Source organism: Aythya fuligula, chromosome Z (assembly GCF_009819795.1).
Source record: "Aythya fuligula isolate bAytFul2 chromosome Z, bAytFul2.pri, whole genome shotgun sequence".
Classification (NCBI taxonomy): domain Eukaryota; kingdom Metazoa; phylum Chordata; class Aves; order Anseriformes; family Anatidae; genus Aythya; species Aythya fuligula.
Genome location: NC_045593.1, coordinates 28,885,353 through 28,909,862, shown reverse-complemented (window position 1 = coordinate 28,909,862; position 24,510 = coordinate 28,885,353).

Sequence of the window (24,510 nt, the reverse complement as noted above, 5' to 3'; positions counted from 1 at the left end):
GAGTAGGATTAATATCTGAGCTCCACCACAGAGCTCTTTTTTGTGTCCTTTGGCATCTAACCAGGTCTTGAAGATTACCTTCCCAGTTGCGTTACTGAAGAAAATGAATAAAAATAAAAATAAAAAACCCTGCCTTTCAGCATTTTCTAAAAAGTGATTTCTTGCTATATTTACTTGTTTAGTCACTGCATAGTATCTGTGCTGAAAGTTATCAGCCAAGATTGGGCTCAGGCCCAGGAGCTGATATGAGTTCCTTTCCTATAGATAGTAGTCCCTACTCTTGCAACAAAACACAAGTGAAGTACACCAAGCAAAACTAACAAGCTTGAAACTGTTTGAGGCAGCAAATCAGAAGCATTCAAAAAGCAAGTTTTAATGGGATAGTCTAGCCTATTTTATAAGGATCATGTGGAAGTAACAAAGAAATATATTTATTTTTTTTTTTCCACCAAGTCAACTCTTCTGTGTTGCATCACACCAGAAAAATGGGGAAGTGAAAACAAACACCAGCACCAAAATAATCAAACCGCATCAGACCTTATAAAATGCCGAATCCAGACATGGAGCGCACATCTGGGCCGCTCGTTGAGCTGTTACTCAAACTTATCAGAGTCATCATAGTAACAACGCTGCCAGCGACATAAAGCTGGAGCAGGAACCGGGAGGCAGCGGAGCACAGCCCGGACGATCTCCCCCGGAGCCACAAGATGGCAATGCGCACTGCGTTACTTTCTATACCTCCCGTCTGCCGCAGCTCAGGCGGCCGGGGAAAGTCTATTTCACTCGCTGCAACTTACTTATTTGCTGCTTTACTAATTGCACATACACGTGCTATCCGGATGGGTGTCCTAACGCCGCCTCTGCTGTTATGATTTAGCAGGGGAAATTGGAATTTGGTCTGTTTTTCTCCCTGCGTCCAGTAGGATACAGGATGTTTCTATAAGAGAGGCATATAAAGCATTTTTTTTTCCTCTTTTTCAACTGTAACTTTTCCCTAGGAACGTGTGTTAGCAAATACAAGTAATCACTACAAATGAGTTTAAGAGCAGAATAACAATATATTACACATCTGCACTGATTTCTACAAGGATCTGTTTTTTTACTCTCCATTAAGTGCCCCACCAAGCATATTTAGCTTCTGGATGATCAGCAGTCTTCTTAATAATGGAATCCTATTCTTGAAAGACAGCATTATACATTGCACATATCTGACAGTGCACAATACAGATTTCTGTCCATCTTTACTGGCAAAGTCCTAATAAAATATTATTTTACTTTTATTATGTGATCGGTGTGGTGCTGGTGTTTTTGTTGTTGTTGTTGTTGTTTTTTGTTTTTTTTTTTTTTTTCTTTTTTTTTTTCTGTTGTTGTTATTACTATTATTATCATTTAACTTCATTAGTGTCCTTTCTTGCTGAAATATCCTCTTTTAAGGCAAATCAGAGTTCAGTTCAGAATAAGCTTTGTTCTTCAAAGCCATGCTGAAATTTTTGAGCAGAAAGATCAAGTCCTGGTCCCCTAGCTGCTGGGGAAGCTGGAGCAAGCAACTGCAATGGCTCCATTGCTTTTCTCTCCAGGAACCCTTGGCTTCCAGCTCCCTCAGCCTGCTATGTATTGCTGCTAACACCACGCTTTAATGTGCAATGGAGATATGCCCACAGTTACTTGGGATTGTTGGTTACTACATTTTTCAAGTGCCTCAAAATCTTTCAACTCAAATTCTAGGAGGTCACCTTGTATCAGCTTGTGGACAGGTTATGTGTTCTCATTGTGGAGACAAAGAAGAATAGATGCATGTGCAAATTCACACTCTTTCCTGGCTTTATTCTGTGCACCCACACCCTCACAAAGGCGCAGCTACTCTGGTCAGGGGACACAGTCAGCTTAGCTCATGTAGTCCAGAGGGGTGATGCAACTACACCAACTGGAAAACTACTGCTGAAGTATACAGTATCTGTGTAAACACAGCTTAAGCCTCTATAGCTGCAAAGACTATGTGGTGTATAAAGGGCCACTACTAATTTAGATAAAAGCAAGGGAAATAATATTTATTTTCTAAACACCGTCCAGTGGTACAGTCATCTGTCAAAACAGCTGGTGTTTTGGGAAGTGTATCCTGTTAACAAAAGTGCAACACTGACTTACTGACAGTGTTTACCTATAGAAAAACAATCCTTACTTGAGAGGAATTTACATTAACTGGCAGAGTTTTCAGGTTTTGATGGTGCTGACCACATCTTAGTTTAATTTCATCTCCTTCATTTGCTTGTTCACAACATTACTGTGGCAACTAAAGCATGCTCGTACTTTGAACAAAAGTTAAGAACATGGTTATTTAACTAAATTGAGTTTTGTTCCATTGATGCTGAATTTTCATTGTCTGTTTTGTCTCCTGTTGTTGTCTACCCAGTTTGCCTAGCTGTGGCAGAGGAGTCTGGGCACTGGAAGCTCAAGTAGCACGGGAATCAAGTCACTCCTTTTAGGATGCTGTGGAGCTGGTATTAAAGGGCAGTCTTTCATATACAAGCTGTCAGAAGAAGTCTTAGGAACCCTTTAAGATGTCTTGCCTCCCTGCTGATCCCAGTGCCTTACCCCATATATAAAATGATTTTGTTGGTGTTGTTCCTCTGACAGAAATTGCAGCCCATTACATCCTGAGAGCTGGCAGCATCAGCAGCAATCCACTGTAGATAGGAGATTAAAATATATAGGAACTGCTATATAGGAAAGACCAGTAAGACTTTCCTCCCTCAGAAAGGAAGTTTATTAACAAAATGGGTGCATTGTCAGAAAGCTGCTTCAAATATTGTATCCTGTGAAAGATGGTTCCACTCTTGATATTTAAAAACCATTATGTTTTTTTTTTGTTGTTGTTGTTTGTTTGTTTGTTTAAAAAAAAAAATAAAATTAAAAACCAATAGGATGGGTGAACACAGAGGATAAACTGGCTGTCATGGGCAAGCCAAAAGTCAGTCTAACTCCAGGTCAATCTCTGTCAGTGCCCAAGAGCAGATGCCTTGGAACAGTATAAGAGCAAGACAAGAAAATAATGTGCTCACATTCAGTCCCTACTCCTTAGAGCTTTGTGCTCACACTGGCCCTAGGTTGTATCTTTTAATACCATTAAAGGTATTTTATACCTTTAATTCATTCACTAACTTTCTGAAATAATATATGCTCCTTTACATGCATCTTACATTGAGCAGATTATTTCTGAGGGGTGTTTTGCTTTAGAATTTTTGTTTTGATATTCAAGATTGTACAGGTCAGGGGAGGCATGCAGGCATTTAGGCATAGGGTAACAGGCATAGGGACCTAATACCCGGCTCTGTAGGATGCACAGTCATGTGGTGACGACCAGACTCTTGAAGAAGAGTAAAAGACTGTTACTTTCTCTTCATAGTGTGTGGGCCAACTGATATACAGGCTTCTCGACCATAGCTTCAGACTGCATTGTTTTCCCTGAGTCATCCAACTCTTGTCCTGCACAGAGGAATCAGCAGATGTTTGCAGATTCTGCACAAGGGTGCTCTGTATGGCACATTTCCCACAATGCTGAGACATAATGCCTCAGCTGTGCCCAGACGCTCTGCAATAGTCAGGGTTGGCTTTGATGGAGGTTTATATATTGTACATACTGTACATTTTTTTAGTGAGAAGAAATATAATTCAGGGTTTTGCTTTGATGGCAGCTTGTGGGTATTTGTGCATTTTGTAGAGTGTGTTTTCAAGGCATTTCCGTTTTAACCAATTTCCTATGCCACAGAGCCTGAGAGCATGAAATAGAATTAACACCAATATTAGCTGCATGGTTGCTTTCATTAGGGCTGTTTTCTGAGTGCTAATGTTACCTGACCTGTAAGCAGCTGTTGCCAGTAAATGTAAATCAAAACCAGGAAACTGAATTATTTTATACAAAAGGAATAAACCTTCTTTTTTCTGCTTTAAGTATACCAAACATTTTTCCTTTTCTTTAAATAGTCCAGCCATATTATTATTACACAGTAACGGTCACACTTCTCACTTTCCCTTTCTTTTTTTTTTTTCTTTCTTTCTCTCTCTCTTTCTTTCTTTCTTTCTTTCTTTCTTTCTTTCTTTCTTTCTTTCTTTCTTTCTTTCTTTCTTTCTTTCTTTCTTTCTTTCTTTCTTTCTTTCTTTCTTTCTTTCTTTCTTTCCTTAATGGTTCTACTTTATTAGCCAGACACTTTTATTCCTGCAACTAAGTATTTTGGGGTATTGATGACAGTGACATAGTAAAGAGGCTAAGCTGTGCTGAAATAAATGAGATCTGTTACACTCATTCTGATTTATCTGGCTCCTTTGCTGATTTGCCAGCCTGAAATCTTTGGCATGGTTTCAGACCATGTCTCTGGCAGAGCTGGAATCTTTTTATTTGTCGCTGATGTTTGAAAATTCTTGCTCAGTTTTTTTTACAGATGATGTGGTTGAAACTTAAAGTTCCACAAAGCAAAGCTTGTATCTTAAATCCAACACTTTTTCATTTTTTTTCCCTAATGGCATAAAAAATTAAGCAAAACAACTTAAGGAGGGAAGGTAGTTCATTTCAGTTTCTTGACCTGCCCAGACACACTCTATCACCTGTTACCACACATAAGTGCCATAGAGCTACTTTTATTCCTTGGAGCACAGACATCTTCATGTAGCAGTAGGTTAGGAGCTATGCCCCGTACCAAAATCCTTGCTGTAACTGTGGTCACGGAGATGTACCGAGCTGCCTTGAAGCTCTGTATGCTACCCATTCCTGGCCATCCAGCCTGGAGCTGTGCATGCAGACACTCTGATCCAATGGCTCAGCCACCTTGCTAAAGACTGTTCTCTCTCCTGGTCTGTTGTGTAGGGTCAAGTGCCTTTCAGGTTGACATACCTCCTGCCTCCCAAAGTAAATAAGAGTTTTGTCCATCTGATCCATTCTTTGACCTACAGAATTATCTTTTTTTTTTTTTTTTTTTTTTTTTTTTTTCCTGCTTTCAGTATGTGTTGGTTAAGATGAATATAAAAGTCTGCTAAGTAAAAAGACAGGTAAAAATAAGTATTAGAAATAAATGTTTGTCCTATTACGGATATATCTGTTTTATTAGGAATAAATGTTCATAATCTGTATTGGGACCGAAGAACAATGTGGCATTCAAGTGTACCAGTTTCCTTGACAGACAGACAGACGCTCGCTGTGCAAAGTCATGCTCCTTAGTGGCACTAGGGGAGCGGAACAGGTCGTTCACTTAGGACAAGATCTTTAGGCATCTAAAGACATTCAGTCACAACAAAATCATGAACAGCTGTGCAGCTATAGCAGTGTTACTGGAGAAGCAGACCCAAAATTTCTGCACACCTTAGTAGTATAAGATGAATTTAGGACCATTTTACTCTATACCTGGCATTCATAAGTATTAACAGAACTTTGTGGTAAACTCACTAGTCAGAAACGCTTGTGCCTCCAGAATTTATCAAACACAAAGGAAAAGCTTTCTTCATTCTCAGGTCTGCAAGCTGAAGACTACCACTTGGTAGTCTTAACCATTTTTCAGCAGGCCTTGACAAATTCTCTCTGTTTTCAACAAGTTTTCTTTTTGAGATGTTATCCAAACACATCCATTCATTTTTTTATGTTGTGTTTTAGCACATATGTAAGTCAGTTCACAGCCAGATAAAGGTCCTGTGAATCACTGCAGACTCATCAGTATAGATAAAGAATTCAAATCACACTAACCAAGAAAGAATATTGTTTGTACTCTGAATTTATCACATGGTGATGAATTCATTTATGAAGTAAGCTGAAAAGGAGAAGGATGAGAGTGTCTATTTAGGTCAACTCTTACAGGACGGAATAAAAGGAAGCTTCATGTACAAATATTTTTATGAGCCACTTATGAGACTTGTCATGTTTTCCACAGGCACAAAAAATTTTTGAGAGCCACCCATCTGGTATGGGAGTTCTGAATTTTCTCCACTTTGTAGTAACTGCAATACATAAAGCTAATAGTAAAGGACGTTTCTCCTATGCTTCCTTTATAAACAAGCATAAGGATAATCTGCATAGATTTTAATGTATTTGTATTTGCTGCTGTTGCTGCTTGTGGGTTGATGCCTTCTCAACCTGGTGATGAAAATGAATGAATTCAATAAAAATGACTAGTGGAACTGGAAAACAATCCCAATTAATAAAATTTAAAGGCAACACAGCCTGTATCAAAAATAGTATCTTTTCTGTTTTAATACATTTTGAGGGTATCTCAAACTGTGACTATTGATAAGAGGTTGGAAAACAAGAAATGATGACAAATCTCTTATTGATAGAAGTCCATAATTATATGATCCTGAGAAATGCCTTCTGACATACTATGCTAATAAATGACTCACCAGAGCTCTGTTCCTATGCAGGATTATTTTCTCCTCTCAAATGAATTTGATCTGGTAAAATTATTTCTAAATCTGCCTTAGAAAAGTACTTGATACATGAGAAAGTCTCACAACACAGATGCTTTGTCCTGCTAAAGGAATTAAATTGGTAAGACTGCAGATAGACCACAAGGAGCAAGATCAGAAAAATGCCAGACACTGTTCAAGCAAGATCATCAACCCACTAATGTTTTTAGAAAGGGACTTGGAGTCTTTCTTTAGCTGCTGGGACTTGGATAACACTCTTAGCTGGCCTAAGAAGTTAACGTTAATTCTGGCTGGGCCGTGGGTGGGAAAAAAATGCCTGTATTATTTGGCAGTGCTCAGGTGATTGATTAGTATTTTGAGGGTTGTCTATGACAGGGAAAGGATGAGAGCTTTCCTCTAACAAAAAGCAAAACTAAATAGCCCATCCCCAATGAACGATTTTCAGTACTCAGGATCCATTTGATACAACATTCAAAAGATATAGGACAGAAAGTCTCTTACCACAAAAACATTTGGATTTTCTTTTGAGAAAAACATATGCATTGACCACAGGTCAAAGAGCTGAGGCATAATACCAAATTTAGAATTTGCTCCTAAAAAATGTTAAGCAAGACTGTATTCTTTCAATGCCTCAGCTACTGTCAAGTTCAAGAGCTTTTTATGTCACACACAACAACTTTGGCAAAAAAATTTGGCCTTGGTAAAGCTGGCTGAAAGTTGTGGTAAAGAAAATCTGCTCATAAATAATTGTATTTCTGATCTTTTAATGTAGGCACTACTTATTGCAAACCTTTGAACATATCAATCACTTAGCAGCAAAACATAGAAGGTTATAACATTTACATAAAATTATCCTTAAGTTCCTAAGTACTTAGATGTATTTTCAGTCTCTCTTTTAAAATAACATCTTTGTATGACGTTGGTTATTACTATCAGAGGTAGAGCGATAATTGTTCATGAAAATAAGAGAATGTCCTTCTGAAGACACGTTAGAACAATATTGTTTTGGCGAAGCCCATGCGATTTCAAATAAGACACATCTAGTGCTGATAAGCACTAATACCAGTTATAACGTATTTTCTCAGAAGCATTGTTGGGCATAGGTTATTACTTTTTTAGCTGATAGTGGCTACCCTGGTCCTTTGGGCTGATACTGTATCATTCATCTAATTCTAAAGTATATGGCAGCTATAGACACAAGTGAAATTAGTTTAGTGGGAATAGTTTTTTTATTGCTTTCTCTTAGCACATTTTTTTTTTTCCTCTACTTAAGTGATTATTGAAATCTGAGTTTGAGCCTGCTTAAATGTCACAATGTGTTTGGTATTTTATTTTGCTGTTTGTTTTATTGTTGTTGCAGTTTTTTAATTTTACACAGATAAACAAAAGCAGCAATTTCCCATGGTAGGTCCTATTGCCATAACCTGTACACAACCTATGAAATTTCCAATACAAACTAATTAACATAAACGATCTAGGAACAAAATTATTCTACTCAGAGAAATTCCTGCCAGAAACTATTGATTATTTGGTCCCATTTCAGCAAAGTACTTAAGAACATGCTTTGTCAGGGTCACTTGTACTCTTAGTGTTAATTGGAATTACAATTTATCTTTCATTAAAGCAGGGTGATTAAGAAAAGAAATTTCCATGAGACATCTGGGGAGAGAAACAATTCAAATCTCTTTTGTCTTAAATACTTCCTCAGGAAATGCATTGGACAGGTTAAAAAAATATCAAGACAAAAAAAAAAAAAAAAAAAAAAAAAAATATCCACAGTACAGTCATTCTGTGTGATTTATGGGAAACAAACAAAAACAGACAAACAAACAAACAAAAATACAATTGTTTAGGAGCCCAAATGAAACTGTCAGGTGCAAAGTTGCTTCATCAGCTCACTCAGCACTTAATTTAGACAGTTATTGTACAACGAAAGTATTACCTGTCAGGAAAGTGGTCTAGTAAAGACAAACCAGGAAATTCTGTTGCCCAGTGATACTTAGAGAATGAGAATTGAAAGTACCGCAATATGGGTTTTGGTCTGCTGTGGAATGTAGATGACCTTTTAACTAAATAAGTTTCCTTCCTTGCAGTGATAACATAATATTTCCATGTTGGAGAAATTATATTACATGATGTTATTGCTCTAAATGTTCCAACCACCCCACACACACTTGGGTCAGAGTCACATAAATTTTCACCTTCCAGAAGCAGGAAGTGGCAGAAGCAGAAGCCAAAGATGACACAAGAACATATCAGTTCTTGTGGGCAAAGTCAGGGCCACCTGAGCACATATTTTGCTCCAGAGGTGATGTGGGAACCTGACAGCATCAATTTTTATGCACTAGCTAGTGCTGTCTCTCTGGCTATAAGAAATTTGACTTCAAGACCCTCCTCATGTCAGTTTGTAATTTTGGGGTGGAACAAGGTTTGGAGTAGCTTCTTAGCTGGTTGGCACTCTTAAAGTCACTGTTGGAAGCAGAATATTAGTCATGTTGAGAACTTGGTGTGTCTGAGTTTAGGAAGGGAGCAAGGGAGCAAATATTATTTAAAAGTGTCTGACGGGCAAAGATCTCATACCATCATTTTGTGGGACTGGTATCATGTCCTGCTGTAAATCCAGTTATATAGTCTTTGTTCTCGACTCAGAGAATTTCTCCAAACTAGACGCAGGGGTGTTCCTCTTCATTTTATTTCTGTATGCCATCTTTCTTCTTCATCACTCAGAGACCACTTCATGTAAAACTTCCTCAGGACAGTAGCAACCATTTTTACCAGTAGACCCAATGCTTAAGAAAGAAGATTCTTAATTTCAAAGAGATTATCTATTGAAAAATTCAGTGCCACTTGAGTGAAAATGAGTGGTGGGAGAGGCACTCTGTTCAAAATATGTGAAACATTATGTCTAACCTTCTCTTCCCACCTCTGTCTCTTTGACCCTCCTCAGTTTTGGACTATTCCTCTAACAAGATAAAGCTTTTGCATTAAGGCCCTCTTATATATAAGATATGTAGATATGTATATATCTACATATATACAAATACATAAGATAGATAGGATACACTATGTTTATAAAATATGCATAAAAACAACCTCTACTCAGCAGCAGGAACAAAACAGATGCACTTTAATGTTGGGGATGTGCTTTGGGAAATGGGCTGCTTGCCCAGGAAGGACAGGTGATGGTAGCAGGGATTTGAAACTATGTGAGGGAGAAAAGACAGGGACATGTGGGAGAGGAAACAGAAGACTAGAGAGGGGACTCCAGGCTGAAAGCAGCCTTCACACTTAATTAACAAATCTGCTTTAGGGGGAACAGAAATACCCATTCCTCTTCCCCCAGCCCTTTGGAACTGCAACATCAGAAGCTCCAGAACCCAGAAAGACATAAAACAGCAAAATCTGATGTTTAAAACATTAGCCATTAAAAAAAAAAAAAAAGGCTTTTTGAAAATTACACAGCATTCACAGTATTCAAGGTAAGAGGGAGATCAGAAAATGTCTGTCCAGACGCAGATCTTTGTCTGGTATTTCTTTGAGGTACCATAGTACAGCCAGGAATTAGATATAATAATAGCTAAGGAGGCTTTGTAAAGATAGGTATTTTATTCCCTGGGAGAACCAGCACTGAATCTCTCTGAATGCATCACAGCAAATTGTGTTGGTTGATGGTTTTTTTTGTTTTCTTTTCTTTTTGTCTGTTTGTTTGTGTTTTCCAAGCCTCCCAGACAGAGTCATGACATAGCGTATCTATCTCAAATTGAAATTGTATTTAATAATTTTGTTTGATACTTGCTTATAGTTTACTTAGAACAGACTTTTTGATATTTTCATGCCCTTTAGGTAATTACATTTAATAAGTACGAGACGAAGGTGGTAGCCTTCCACCTCTCTCCCTTCCCCCCACCCCCCCCCCCAGCTGTGAGGAAAGACAAGTAAAATAGTGTCTATTGAGTACAAATTGCTTGTAAAATCCAAAGACTGTAAAGCATTTTTTACTTGGGATAGCTCCTTAGATAAAAAATCCCAAAATGTTATCCATCAGACACAGAGTCAGACACATCATATCATTATTGTAGGAGTCATTGTTAGCAAGTTGAGGTCACATATCACTTTTCAGTTTAAAATAGGAGAGTATCAAATGAACAGCTAGAAACAAAACTTGTCATTTTTGCCCAGAAAGCCATTATTCTACACTCACTAAATAAAACTAGGTGATCAGCTTTCAAAGAGATGGGCTCTCATAGTACAAAAAAAAAAAAAATCAAATACTATCTATTTCCTTCAACCCCATAAAACCACTGTAAGGACTGAAAAGAGGAGTCTGCTGTAACACTTCTATCTGTCACAAGTTAATAACATGCTTTCTACTTCAAGGACTAGGAATGTAGAGGAACTTTAGCTGTTTCTTTCTCCAACATGTGTCCCATCTTAGTGCAGCTGGGTTTGCAGAAATGTTGGTTTTATTGCTTTTGTGACATCTTGTTGCTTTTATCAAGCAAGATGTTCAAGGCTCTATAGATCACTTGTGTTCAACAACAGTTACTGTAGCCAGATGGTGGAAGGTTTATGAGTAGTGTTTTGACCAGGACAACCACATCTGTTTTTCAGGACAGAACCTGAGCAGATGGTACCTCTTACATTATCCCATACATTCCCTCCTTCAAAAGGGTCTTTTCTAACATTTCTCAAAAGTACAATTTCATAATTAACTGTGTGTAAATTAATTTATTTTGAAAAGGTAGCCCTTCATGTACATCACTTTAGAGACATCCACAGTAGTCAGGATACTCTAATGCTCTGCAGATTTTTTTCCAGTAGTTTAGAAACAGTAAATTCGGAAACTACCACTAATGCTATTGCACAGTAGACTCAAGATTAAGGCAAGAGAATGGAAGCCATTCACCAGCTCAGTCAAGTTTCTTACTTTGTGTCTACAAAGTTTTGTACCACAATCACTTAAGAGACGTACAGATTTTTTGTATGGAAAGGAGAAGGTTTAGGGTGAGATGGTGGTTAGGAAGAACAAGAGCAGAGGTGCAGGAAACTGCTTAATCTAGGAATGTTAGAATGGTTTCATCTTTGTCAGCAGGGTTTTGCACTGGTAAACTCCAGTTATAGATGCCATAGATGTCTTCTGATCACATTCAAAAAAGCGATTCCAGCTTTTGTGACCTGACCAAAGACACTCATGCAACTCTGCCATACCTTCAGCAGAGAGGTGCATCTTTTGACTCAGCAGCAAGAAAAACAAAAAATTGCTAGTAAAAATCAGAAGCCAACTGAAACAGGAGTGGCAAAGCTGTTAATATTTTGTCACACTTGCAGAATACAACTGAAGATAAGAATCTTATAAAAGGAAGCTTCAAGTTCGGGCTGATAACTGCATAACTGATGATGGTCAAGGACCTTCTGCTCTTCTCTGTAATACAGCAAACAGCTTTACAAGTGCCATAGAAGCCATGGAGGTCATACTGTTGAATCTCTAGATCTCTGCAATTAAGAGGACAACTTTATGTATAGTCAAAAAGTGCTCTTTCAAGGGCAAGATAGTGCAAGTCACAGAATCACAGAATCACAGAATTTCTAGGTTGGAAGAGACCTCAAGATCATCGAGTCCAACCTCTGACCTAACACTAGCAGTCCCCACTAAACCATATCCCTAAGCTCTACATCTAAACGTCTTTTGAAGACTTCCAGGGATGGTGACTCCACCACTTCCCTGGGCAGCCTGTTCCAATGTCTAACAACCCTTTCGGTAAAGAAGTTCTTCCTAACATCCAACCTAAAACTCCCCTGGCACAACTTAAGCCCATTCCCCCTCATCCTGTCACCAGGCACATGGGAGAACAGACCAACCCCCACCTCGCTACAGCCTCCCTTGAGGTACCTATAGAGAGCGATAAGGTCGCCCCTGAGCCTCCTCTTCTCCAGGCTGAACAAGCCCAGCTCCCTCAGCTGCTCCTCGTAGGACTTGTTCTCCAGGCCCCTCACCAGCTTCGTCGCCCTTCTCTGCACCTGCTCAAGCACCTAAATGTCCTCGAAGTCACCAGGAAATGTCTTGTGTCCTTTATCATTCCTGGTATGAAGCCAAATGGCAACTACCTACACTAAAAGATATTACTCCACAGAGTGTTACTGTAGTCATTTTATGGCTCAGGGACAAGGCACAGACAGACAAAATAATTTTTGCAATGTTTTCCAGAAAGCTTAATACAGTGAAGGAATTTAAACATAACAGGTTTAGAGCTACCAGATTAATAGTAGAATCCATCTTTTGGCTATGCATTTAGCGACAGATACCTTCAGTCCTTCACCTTTAGATGAAAACTGCAGCCCAAAGACTGCAGGGGTGGGATTCCTGTGAGTGCAAGAGAAGCCAGGTATGGTTGTGAATGGGAATGGAGCTTATATCACCATAACAGCCTAGGAAGTGCCATTGTGTTTATAGTCACTGGAATAGTTTCCTAAGTTCACTTCTGAACTACATTTTTCACACTGTTTGTTTATTTGATGTCTGGAACAAGAGCTTTGATAAAAGTATTTGTTTTATTTAGCACCTGCACTGAAACATTAGTAGTACTGCACTGAAGTGTTCCACATGTTTCTCTTACCTCAGACTAGTTAAGCAAGAGCATTCACACATTTCCTTAATCCCAGGCATCATAAATCCTTTACAAGTTCCCTGTTTCATTTTTCTTCTCTCAGGGGCTTAGCAAAACACTCAGCATGCACATTCATTCTCTCCCAGAGCCCACATGGCTTACAATAAACTTCATCGTTGTCCTGTTCTGCAGGGTTTAATAGTACTGTGGATGAGAAAGTCAGGAAGCAGTGTTAGGGAAGGGTAGAAGCACTCTTCTAAATGGAAGAGTGGGGGACCCTGATATCATAATCAAAGAGCCAAAGAGCCTATCTTGCAATATGTTTATGCACGGAAGTAGCTTTCTACATTTTTGAAGACAGGAAATCAACCACAGCAATATAAAACAGTGTCACAGCAGGAGTTTTAATTAGTTTCATATCAACTTTTTTTTACTTTTTTTTACTTTTTTTTTTTTTTTTTTTTTAATTGTGTTTCTCAGACAGCATGAACTCTGGCCAAAGTTCATTATTTCTTATTTTAGTAGGCTTTCAGAAATGTTTGTATGTATTAAGAGAGAGTCCCACCAATTTACCGTGTCTGGAACACTCTCATATCCCGGTATTAAGAGTGATATTTGTCAATAGGAAAACATAGCAGTGAAATTGTTTAGTAAGCAGGGTTCCACTTCTGTAGTTTGCTTCCATGTGTAAGTAAATATGTGAAGCAGTAACTCCACCAGAAAGAGGATTGTCCGGGTATAGTCTCACCATGCTGACTCAAAACACAGCCTTCTGAGTGTTTTCCTCCACCACACACATCTCTAATACAACTTAATCTCTACATCTGTTTATGCATTAGTATTCACAGAACTTTCTGACTTGGAGACACATAACCATCTCCAGAAAAAGAAGAAAAAATGCTTTAGATTTTAGTTTTCATAGAGACTTTCTTGTTAGTGACACTTTTATATAACTAGAGGGCATAGAGTATTCATCAGAATTTTCCTAAGGTTGCTATCCTTAGTGTCTCTTTTGATCCAGCAAATATCTTCAAACTGAAAACGTTAATAAAGTGCAAGTCTTGATGAAATCTATGAGATGTTCTAGTAATTTCATTATGGTTGCTTACTAGATTTAGTGATGTAGACAGCCACACAGGCATGCTCATGCTAAAATTGGCTGTCCATACGGATCTTTTTATGGGTCAAATATTAAAAGCTATAAATGTATTAGTAGAACCCACTCCACTTCAGGTAAATACTCTCCACTTTCAGAGATGGCTTTCATGAAGCTGTTATAAAAAGGAGAAAATCCATCTCCTTCTAAGAGCTCAAGATACCTTTTACTTCTGTAATTGTTCCCCTGCCCCTGAAGTTGAACATTTACTGCTTCACTCTGCCTGCTGGTCATGCTCTGCACTTTACCTGTATCCATCTGAGCATTTAGAAATCCAGCTTACTTCATGTTTACAGAAACAGTATTGTTCTTCACTTTGATGAAAAATTTCCCGTGTGTCCTCTTAGAACAGCTTTGCTTTTTGCTTAATGCAGAAAGTAGAAATGAATCACAGAACTGGAAAGAAAAAGAAAAATCTATGTCATAGATAGAACCAACAAATATTTTGTGCTTTTTCTCTAAACTGAAGAATAGAAAAAGAGAAGTATTTTTTTTCCTGTCATGCAATTTATGGACATATGGAAACCAGCTAGTGAGTATGAGCTTAAGTTCACAGTGGTTTAGCATGCGAATGATATTCAGGACAACAATTTTTGTTTTAGATTTTTCTAGTTCAGTGTTCTGAACACAAAAATGTTGATAAATCAGCATGGTCTGAATGCCCAAAAATGCACCTGCTAAACAACAAAAGCATTTCAAATACAAAGTAATATGATTTTATTTTCTTTTTCCAAGAAAACGGGACATTTTTAAGGCTAGGAGGAGCTTGGATTTGATATACCACGTCTCTATAACAAAGCAAGGGCCCTAGACTACATTGAAGGTAAAAATATAAACAAATAAAATAACTGTCCAAACCACAGTGAAGAAAGTAATTATTCAATTTGTCTAGTGACTTTAATGAAAGAACAATTGCATGTTGGAGAGAAATCTCAGCCAATCAAGATCACATTTTTTTACATTTTTAAGGGGTTTTTGTTAGACTTTCAAGAACAATAGGATAAGTCTCCTTTCTAAAAGGAGGCATAATTTGTTTAACTCAAAGTTTCCTTAAGGGATAGAAAATACCATTTCATGTCAGACAGAGAGTTGCTGCTTCAGATCTAGTCTCCCTTGGGACTACCTTTATGCATCACAACTCTGTCAAAGATCTTAGACTACATAGTTCAGGTTTATGAAAAGAAATTTATGTATATGATGAGAAAATGTTCCACCCCATTTTTCTTGCAGTTCATGTTCTATTAAGAACAACCTCTGACACTCCTAACAGCTGGTGTAAAGGGTGGGAGAAGTCTCTGCTGGGTGGTGGGGCTGTGGCATTCCTGCTCTTTCTGCAGTGATTCGCCCAAGAGTGCAGACAATGTGAGACAGAGTTGTGGATGGGAGAGATGGGGTAGATGCCTTCACGTTTCACACCTAGATTGTGTCCTGGAGGAGTATTTAATTTCCACAGGTGAGACAAAATATGAAATTCAGAGTTAAAAGGGAATTAGTTGGTTATGTGTTATAGGGAATAGCTGCACAAGATTTTTTTATTATTTTTTTTTATCTCTACTATTTGTTGTAAGGATAAATGAGAATAAATACTGAAGTATTGGGAGGCAAGCTTTCTGTAAGAACTTCTAGTTAGTAGAATAATTGCAAAACGTAAGCCTTGTAGGATTATTTCTATTGTAGCTGAGGAGATTTATCATGCAGTAAGGATTAGGTTGCCCTTCCCAGACCTATTCTAAATTCAGTTATAAAATTCTGAAAACATCTTGTGTAGCATTTTGTTAGTGTCTTGAGTGGATCTATTAAATAAAGATAATTTTAATATTAAAAAATATAGTTTTGCAAAACTTCTGGCATCAGACAATGACCAAAGTCAGTGATGCCAGAAACATGTTAAAATCTCTCTAGCACAGACATTAGGAAGTGCAGGTATTCATCTTTGTTTCTTTGTGTTTGGTCCCCTTGACACCAATGCTTGCCTGAGATCAAGTCTTTTGAAATCCACCAGACCGAAGGAGTGGGCAGGAGTGCAGACTTGTAGTAAAACTTAAGTAAAAGTCATTCAAGTATTTTACAAAGGGAATGGAGAAAACTCTCTAGTCGATGCATTGCAGATCCTTTAGAAATCATACAGCACGATGTGCTAACGTCTGTCACTGTGCTAAAGTCTGGCAGTAATAGTTTTTGTCCAGATATCCACTCAAATGACCCCAATATACAGCAGTTCTCATTATGCAAAGGTTTTTATGGTATCAGTCTATGTCACCTGATGATTTTGGCTACTGCTGCATAATACTCACAGCTGATGCAAGGGAGCTCAGAGAAAAGTGGATAATTCTTGAGTTTCCCGTTCCCATTTGAGTTTTTTCTCTCATTCTGTATTTCTGAGGTGAGGAAGTTCAACAGATGGAATCACTTAATTAAGGCTTAAGTTAATCTACTTGTTACTTTGTTCTTTCTCTGTGAGTGGGTTTGCTTATTAACAGTTGACTTCTGTCATCCCTGTGCTGACACTGCTGGGAAAGCACTCACTTATTCAGAGGTAAAGAACACAGGGCTAGTCTCTTGTCTTTCTTTTTAGTTTGGCATTGACTGTGGAGAGCTGACAGATAACCCAGAACAGTAATTTGCTCAAAGTAGCTCTTCAGATAATGGCATAGGGGTGGAGGGTGGGACACACCTTCCATTTTTCCCTCTTTGTTGTCATATTTTTAAAAATAACCTGCAGTTGCAATGCAGGCTGGGAGATTAAATGGTATTTGTCATAATAAACACAGATGTGGAAGGGCTTTTTCACTCTTATGCTGTGCCTGCAGGAACTTGCATAGCATTTTGCAACATCTTCACTGAAGGAGGGTTTTTTCCTTCATTTAAACTTAGAAACAGGCAAATACCCTTGCTTTGGTTGGCCTTTTTAACTATTTCAGAGCTTTTGTGCATGGGGTGCATAGGGTAAGGAAGAGAAATTTCTCCTGCACAGAAAAAGGCCTAGGTAAGACCTGTTCTTAAGGGATCTGGTGAGATGTATCAGTAAATCACAGTCAACTCCTATGAAAAGAACTTTCCAGTCTAAGATCTTGCTGTTCAGTTTTGTCACATTTTAAATCATGATATCATTGTTAAGACTATACCAGTAATGGTAAAGTTTAAAGCAATCTGCCCTAGTCTGACCAGTATACCAAGTATGTATTTCTTAATCCAGGCTAGCTTCCAGAGTGTTTTCTTCTAATACCAGTCCAGTTGCATTTGAGTGATAGAAAGGCATAAAGGAAAAGGGAGAACAAGCTGAAGATAACTATGATGTGCAAGAGAAATTTCTTTTGGAGTAATCTGAATCTTCTTGGGATTTTGCTTATTTACCATTGTGATACGTGGTATTCTGCCCATAAAGTTATGTACCACCACCACTCCCCCCCCCCCCCAAAAAAAGTAAACAAATTAAAAAATAAATAAAAATATTAAAAAAGCTACATTCTTGATTTTAGAAGATTGAATTTCACAAGCTTAGTCTGAGATGTGCAGTAATGTTTCTGTCTTTGTATGTCTTATTACTTTCACAGGACACCATCTACTGAAATGGGACTAAAATAAATCAATATATTTGTCTCCTCAGACCTGAAGTTCCATTAATGGATTGCTTTTAAAGCTTCTCTCTTTCAGCCTCAGTAATTAAAATACACATTCCTTTTGTTGCCCTGTCTTCCTCATTGCTCTTCTATGGAGATTATCATTCCGTGATAACAGAATAAAAAGCTATTAAAATGACAGCTCTAGAAAAATACTTCTAACTATTTTTAAGGTCAAATTCAAGTAGTTAAAGGCATTTGTTATTAAGGGTAAAGCAGTCTTCTTTCAAGACTTTCTAAAAAGTATAAGATAATGCTTTCTGTATACAAAAGCTATGGGTATCAAACTTGTGGCAGATTACAAACAAAAACAAACAAACAAACAAACAAAAAAATAAAAAGTGGGTTTCCACACAGTCTTGGAATAATCTGTGAAAATGTTTGCTACAGGACAATATGAAACCTGAAAGCTTAAAAAAACTACATAGATCAACTAGACAAACATGAATGCAAAATCCATGAAGATTTATAAAATGCAAGACTCAGAAATCACCTCAACAGTAACATGTTGGAGGCTGAATAACTGGGGAAATATCACTGCAGGTTTGCCATTGTTCCTCATTCCTTTCCAGGAAAGGTCACTGTCTGCTGCTGCAATAAATGGACATTTTGATTTGATCAGAGTGTGTGTCTGCTAGCTGCAAAGACACAGAAGGGAGGACAGCTACGAGTCTATGCAAAGAGTATCAGTGACAACCTGGCAGTTTGCTGCTGCCATGTGATCGGAGCTTTTAGTCTAATTTGATAATGTGCAATATGTTTCTGAGGTGAGAATAAAATATACCTCAGGTTTGTGGATTTGGAGGCCTCTGTAAAGTGTCTCCCATTGAAGTGATGTCATGAGTCCATAAATTACCAAATTTCAAGCTTTATCCCCAAAAGGAACACAAGGGACTACTGCAGTCTCTCATGATAATCCATAGGATGAATAGTTCTTTCCGCACTAAAACTAGGCTATCACCACAGAGCCACTGTTCCCTAGTTCATTTGCAATGCAATGCCTACATGCAGCTGACACAGATGGACATTTCTGACCACTCATGGAAACTAGGCTGGTCTGGTTCCATTTCACACATTTTCAATCTTTTCCAGGAAGCTCATAGCAACGTCGCAGATCTAGTTACAGGAGAAAGGGCTTAGGTATAGAAATGAGATCCTACCTTTTATTTTCTTTGTTAGCCTGACAGGGTCCTTTCTGACACAAATCTCAGCCTTTCAAAGCAGGACTTCATTGCTGCTGTGGTGGAATTACACTTCAGCAAGGTTCTAGCCAAATTTGACAAGAGATATGTTTGCTTTTGCTCTTTGGAAATGGAGTATAATAATTCTCTTCACTGACAATGTGGGTTTGCTTTTATTACATGGATGCCTAAAGTACATTTGATGTCTTCATTTTGAGCAAATATATAGAAAAACACAAAAAAGTTTCCTGTTCTCTGAGAATAAAGAAGCATTTGCAGCCTTGGACAACAGACCTTCAACATCCTGTTTGGATCTTGTAATTCTCCTATGTTTTTCATATTTATCAGTACACCAGAGACTGCACAGAAATTGTGTGTGGATCTCCTTCACAGATACGGAGGATGAGGTCAGGAACAAAAGAATGACCAAGGTAAAAATTGTGTTTTGTTTTTCAGTTTTGCCAGCTTATTCCACCGATTTCACGTGCTGGAATGTCTCTTACAGGCAGTTAAAGCACAGGCTTCAAAACTGCAAAAAAAAAAATGCACCTACTATGCTGCCTGTAAAATTCTTACCAGTGTCCCACATTGAGCTGAGCAGTACCTACCATGGGCAGAGCAATCCAAGTCCAGAGTCTGCACTGGGCAGTGGCTTGGTACCTATCACTTGCACAACAGCAATGGGGCTGAAATCCCATCCCACACCATCCTGTGTGCTGCCAGGAAAACTGCTTCATTCACCATGTTCAGATCCACTACCCACGTGTCTGACTCTCCAGATGTTGTTCAGAGCTCTTTGGCTTTTTTCTACTTTGCTCCTTCTGTTGTACCTTGAAGGCAGGTGGGTGGTGTTTAAGGAAGCACATGATTGTCTTGGAATCAAAGACCTTTTGCTGATAGCATTAATGCTTTCCAAGACAACTATTACCATCCCATTTATGATTTGCAACAAAAGTCTTTACAGTCAAATGGAATTGGAAACCAAGTAACACTTCATCACAGAAGTATATTAACATTACAGAAGTATATTAACATATCATATAATATTAACAGCTAAACAATTAAAGGAACATGAGTAATTACAGAGTACACTAATGCAATTAGTGCATCTTTATTGACAAGTGGTTTTGAAGGTGCCTAGGATTTTCTCAGTTTTTCTCTGAGATAAGGTTCTAATGTTTGTCATTAATGGATCTAATAGACTTTTAACAGACTCTTTTTCCTAGATGTTTTGACCTCACTGCTTTGCTACAGCTTTTATCTTTGCTGGTGTAGAAATGGTTTGTGTACATTACTTGGCAGGTCAAACATATGTAAGATTTATGGTTTACATAGGAAAAAATGTATTCTGCTTGCTTGGAGTTATCTTTGGAAACTTAAAAAGTCTAGTACAGGCAGTTATGTGGTGAGGAGAATGAGGGTACTACATTTTATAGCAGTCTTATTTCTGGAGGTTGGCTGGTAGGAGGCAAAATTAGCATTGCAGAGGGCTTTTAAATTGCTTTAAAAGGGCATTATTATCATTTTATATTTACAGATCTCTTAGCTTATGTTTCAGAAATATTTGGGATAATGAATATATATACTTAACTTGTATATATATTCAGGGGAGACAGATTATTTATTTATTTTCCAGAGCTTTGCATTAACTCCATATCTGTGCAACCATAAATACTGTGTCCAGAAATGATTCTTTTTCACTTTCCACTCTCTGTAACAGATTTTCCTCTTTGAAACAGTTTGTTGTATTGCCATATGTTAAGCCCGATCCATTGTACTTAATTATTTGCACCCACAGTTACTGGAACTTCTCTTCAACAAGGAAAATCAGTTGGGTTAGCCCAATGGTTGGAGTACTGTTTTGTAATGCTCCACTAATTACCAGTGCAAGTGAGATACCTGGCTAGAGAAAATACAGTGTACAGAGACTTCCTGTCATGTATTTATTTATTTGTTTTTAAATGAATCTCAATAGTTTCAGCTCTCATTTCCTACCCCAGTCTCTGGGCTATGACTGTCTAGAATAGAATAGAATAGAATAGAACAGAACAGAACAGAACAGAATAGAACAGAATAGGACAATACATGTACTTCAGTTGGAAGAGACCTACAAAGGTCACCTAGTCCAACTGCCTGACCACTTCAGAGCTAACCAAAAGCTGAAGTATACTACAGAGGGTGTTGTCCAAACACCCCTTCAACACTGACAGGATGGGTCATCAGCCACCTTACTAGGAAGCCTGTTTCAGGGTTTGACCATCCTCACAGTGAAGAATGTTTTCCTAATGTCAAATCTGAACCTCCCCTTGTGCACCTTTGTACTCTTCCCACACATCTTGTCTTTGGTGACCAGGGACCAGAGGCCAGCAACTCCCTCTCCACTTCCCCTCCTCAGGAAGCTGCAGAGAGTAGTGAGGTTGCCTCTCAGCCTTCTCATCTCCAGACTGGACAACACAAGTGTCCTCAGCCTCTCCTCATAGGACAGGCCTTCCAGCCCTGTTACCAGCTTTGTTGCTCTCCTCTGGAGGTGTAGTTGTTTATGCCTTTCCCATATGGTGTAGTTATTTACACAGTTTGTTCTCAAATATCAGTATCCAGGCAGAGCATCACTGTAGTTATTCTACGTTCTTTTGAAAACAGTCGTGAGCATTGCCCTCTGGGCTGCACTTCTTCCTAGGGCTGAATTTCTGCTTTTACATTATCTTCTTGACACTGAGCTTTAGAGAGCCTCCCCTTTTCAGCAAACCACAGAAACTCTTTTCAGAAGTTCCTCTCCCTCTAAGTGATTGCCTAGATGCTTTTTTCTTCGGGAAGGGCATTCCTAGGAATGTTACCAGTTCTTCAGACATCAAATGACCAAGTGGCATGCTTAAAGCAGCATATAGAGCAATTTCATTTTATACTGTTTCTCTTCACAGCTGGTGCATCTTGTCATCTCTCGTACAAAAAGCCAGCTGTTCACTGGCTTCTTGTGATTGCTTTTGATTACACTGAAAATAGACACTGTGTGCACATATAGTTGGGTGTTTTTTACATCTCTCATCTTAAACAAATCAGCCACAAAGTGGGGAAAGGTCTTGTTAGGAAAAGCCTGTTAGGTCTATCCTGTTCTCGCTGTCAGGATAATGTTATTAATTACCCTTAACAGCTTTTTGTAATTAATTAGTTATTTTGAAATTAAACAAGCCAATAATTATTTGTGAAAATGTTTCTTTGCCCCCAACCTCCAAATATAGAAAAAATTACAAATTACAGAGCCAACACAGTCATTTCAGTCTTGTGAATAAAATAAAATAAAATAAAATAAAATAAAATAAAATAAAATAAAATAAAATAAAATAAAATAAAATAAAATAAAATAAAATAAAATAAAATAAAATAAAATAAAATAAAATCCCTTAACACCGACCCTTGTTCACCTCCCCTTGGAAGCAGGTAGTAGTATGTAATAGAGAGTATTCCTTACCTCTGTTCCCTCAGTTTTCTTGTTTGCTTTTCATCCTTCTCTGGGCCTATATAAAAAAATAATATAAACAAAATAATTTTTTTCTGTTCTAAATTCACCATTCAAAGACTAATGTAATGATAGTTCTATTATTGTTGAATGGTAGATTTCTGTCTAATGTAAAATACAAATCAATACAGCCAACTCTGCAGATATTCTTTTTACCTAAAACATTCTTTCACTTTTGCCATATCAAGCAAACATGGTGTATTTATTAGCTGCACTTGTATTGTTTTAAGAGTTACATATACAAGGCAAAGGTATTTTCAAAGCTGAAGAAAATTTGAAGGAATTTACCTTGATTTTAAATGAAATCTTATAGAAATCTAAATTATAGAAACTTCAACATGATACTGCTCAAAACTTAAAACTTATTGCTTCTTCTGTTACTGAACAGCATCAGAAAAGCACACCATAAATCACGAACTTTGCACAACAAGCAGGGTGGCAGGGGCTGTCAGCTAGAATAGTTTCAAAGGCAGTCCTCATCAAGTTCAGGAGTTATGGTGGAGTTGCTCAGTGAGTGCTCAGTGCAGTAATCTTGCAGCCATTTTTTGAAAGTGTAAAGATAGTTCATATTGCGTTATACCCACCATTCCCACTCCTGTTTTTCTTCTGGTCTACATGATGGCTGTCCTCAGCAGGGCCTGCAGACATCTGGGGCATGCAGACATATATCTTTCTCAATTTTCTTGAATTTGCCTTACCATGCAGTGAAACTGAACAATCCACAATGTTTGGAGGTGGACTGTACCATAGTGAGTCACCATCCCTGGAAGTCTTTAAAAGATGTTTAGATGTAGAGCTTAGGGATATGGTTTAGTGGAGGGCTGTTAGCGTTAGGTTGGAGGTTGGACTCGATAACCTTGAGGTCTCTTCCAACCTAGAAAATTCTGTGATTCTGTGATAGTCTTTAGTGAGCCGATAGATTATATCCCAAAGTACAGATATAGGAATGATTGGATTATATTGAGCAAAAGATTCCAAGTCAATGGTTACAGGTTGAAATGCCTTCAGACTGTTGTGCCTCTGCAGTTATTTTACAGTGCAGTTATGCTACTTCTGTCAGCTTCTTTTGTGTAAAGTCAGTAATGTGTGTTTGAAAATCATTGTGCCATGATCTGACTGTCTCTTTCAGTTACTTTTTTCTTTCAGTTTTTTTGAGTTGCAAACAATGGTGGTTTTTTGTTGTTCTGTTTTTCATGATTTGACACCAGACTAGTTAATTTTAGAGCCTTGAGTGTAAATATACATATCAGTGCTAATTGTTCTAGGGTAGATAAGCAAAGAATTGGCCTCTAATAGAATATGTGTTTTGTTGGTGGTGGTATTTTTTTATCCTCCTTGTTTTTCTTGGTGAAAGCTACTGTCCTGTTCTATTGAATCAAGCAATACTCATCATTTCTCATTCATACTTGGCTCAGGTTTTAGTAGTAGGTGTAAATTGAAACACATACACTTTGGGGAAAATTAGAATAACAAAGAGAGATACAAACCATGGGTTTTTACAAGCAAGCAGGGAATTCTGACAGATTAAAATCACTAATTCCTGTGTTGATGGTGCCAGGAGAACAGTAAGGAGTGAGTGCTGGTTCTAGTAGATGTTCATTCATGCTATTTCACTGAATTTTCTGCCAGTTTTCCTACGTGTTGTGTGGGGAAAGACCATGCTTAACTTGCAGTTTGAACCTCAAATCCTGTGAATTTTGTAACTAAACCCTGGGCACCTGCCTCAGCACTATGACACACTGGTAGCTCTGCTCACATGTATTTCCCCAGAAGTGTGAGCAAGGTGAAAAAAGGACAAGAAAGCAAAAGATTGTGCTGCCTTCTAAAGTGCCTTGTGGAAAGCTGCCACGGGTGAAGAAGGTGAGACGTTTGCACTCATTTTTTACTGAGTTAATCTTCCTCCTCCTTTCTTCTACATCACTGCAGTGCTCCAAAAAGAAGGCAGTGCTGGTGTGGTCTAAGCTGGTGGTAGTGTTCATGTCAAAGGGAGAGGCCATGCCAGCAGTGCAGATCATTGCCACTCTCACTC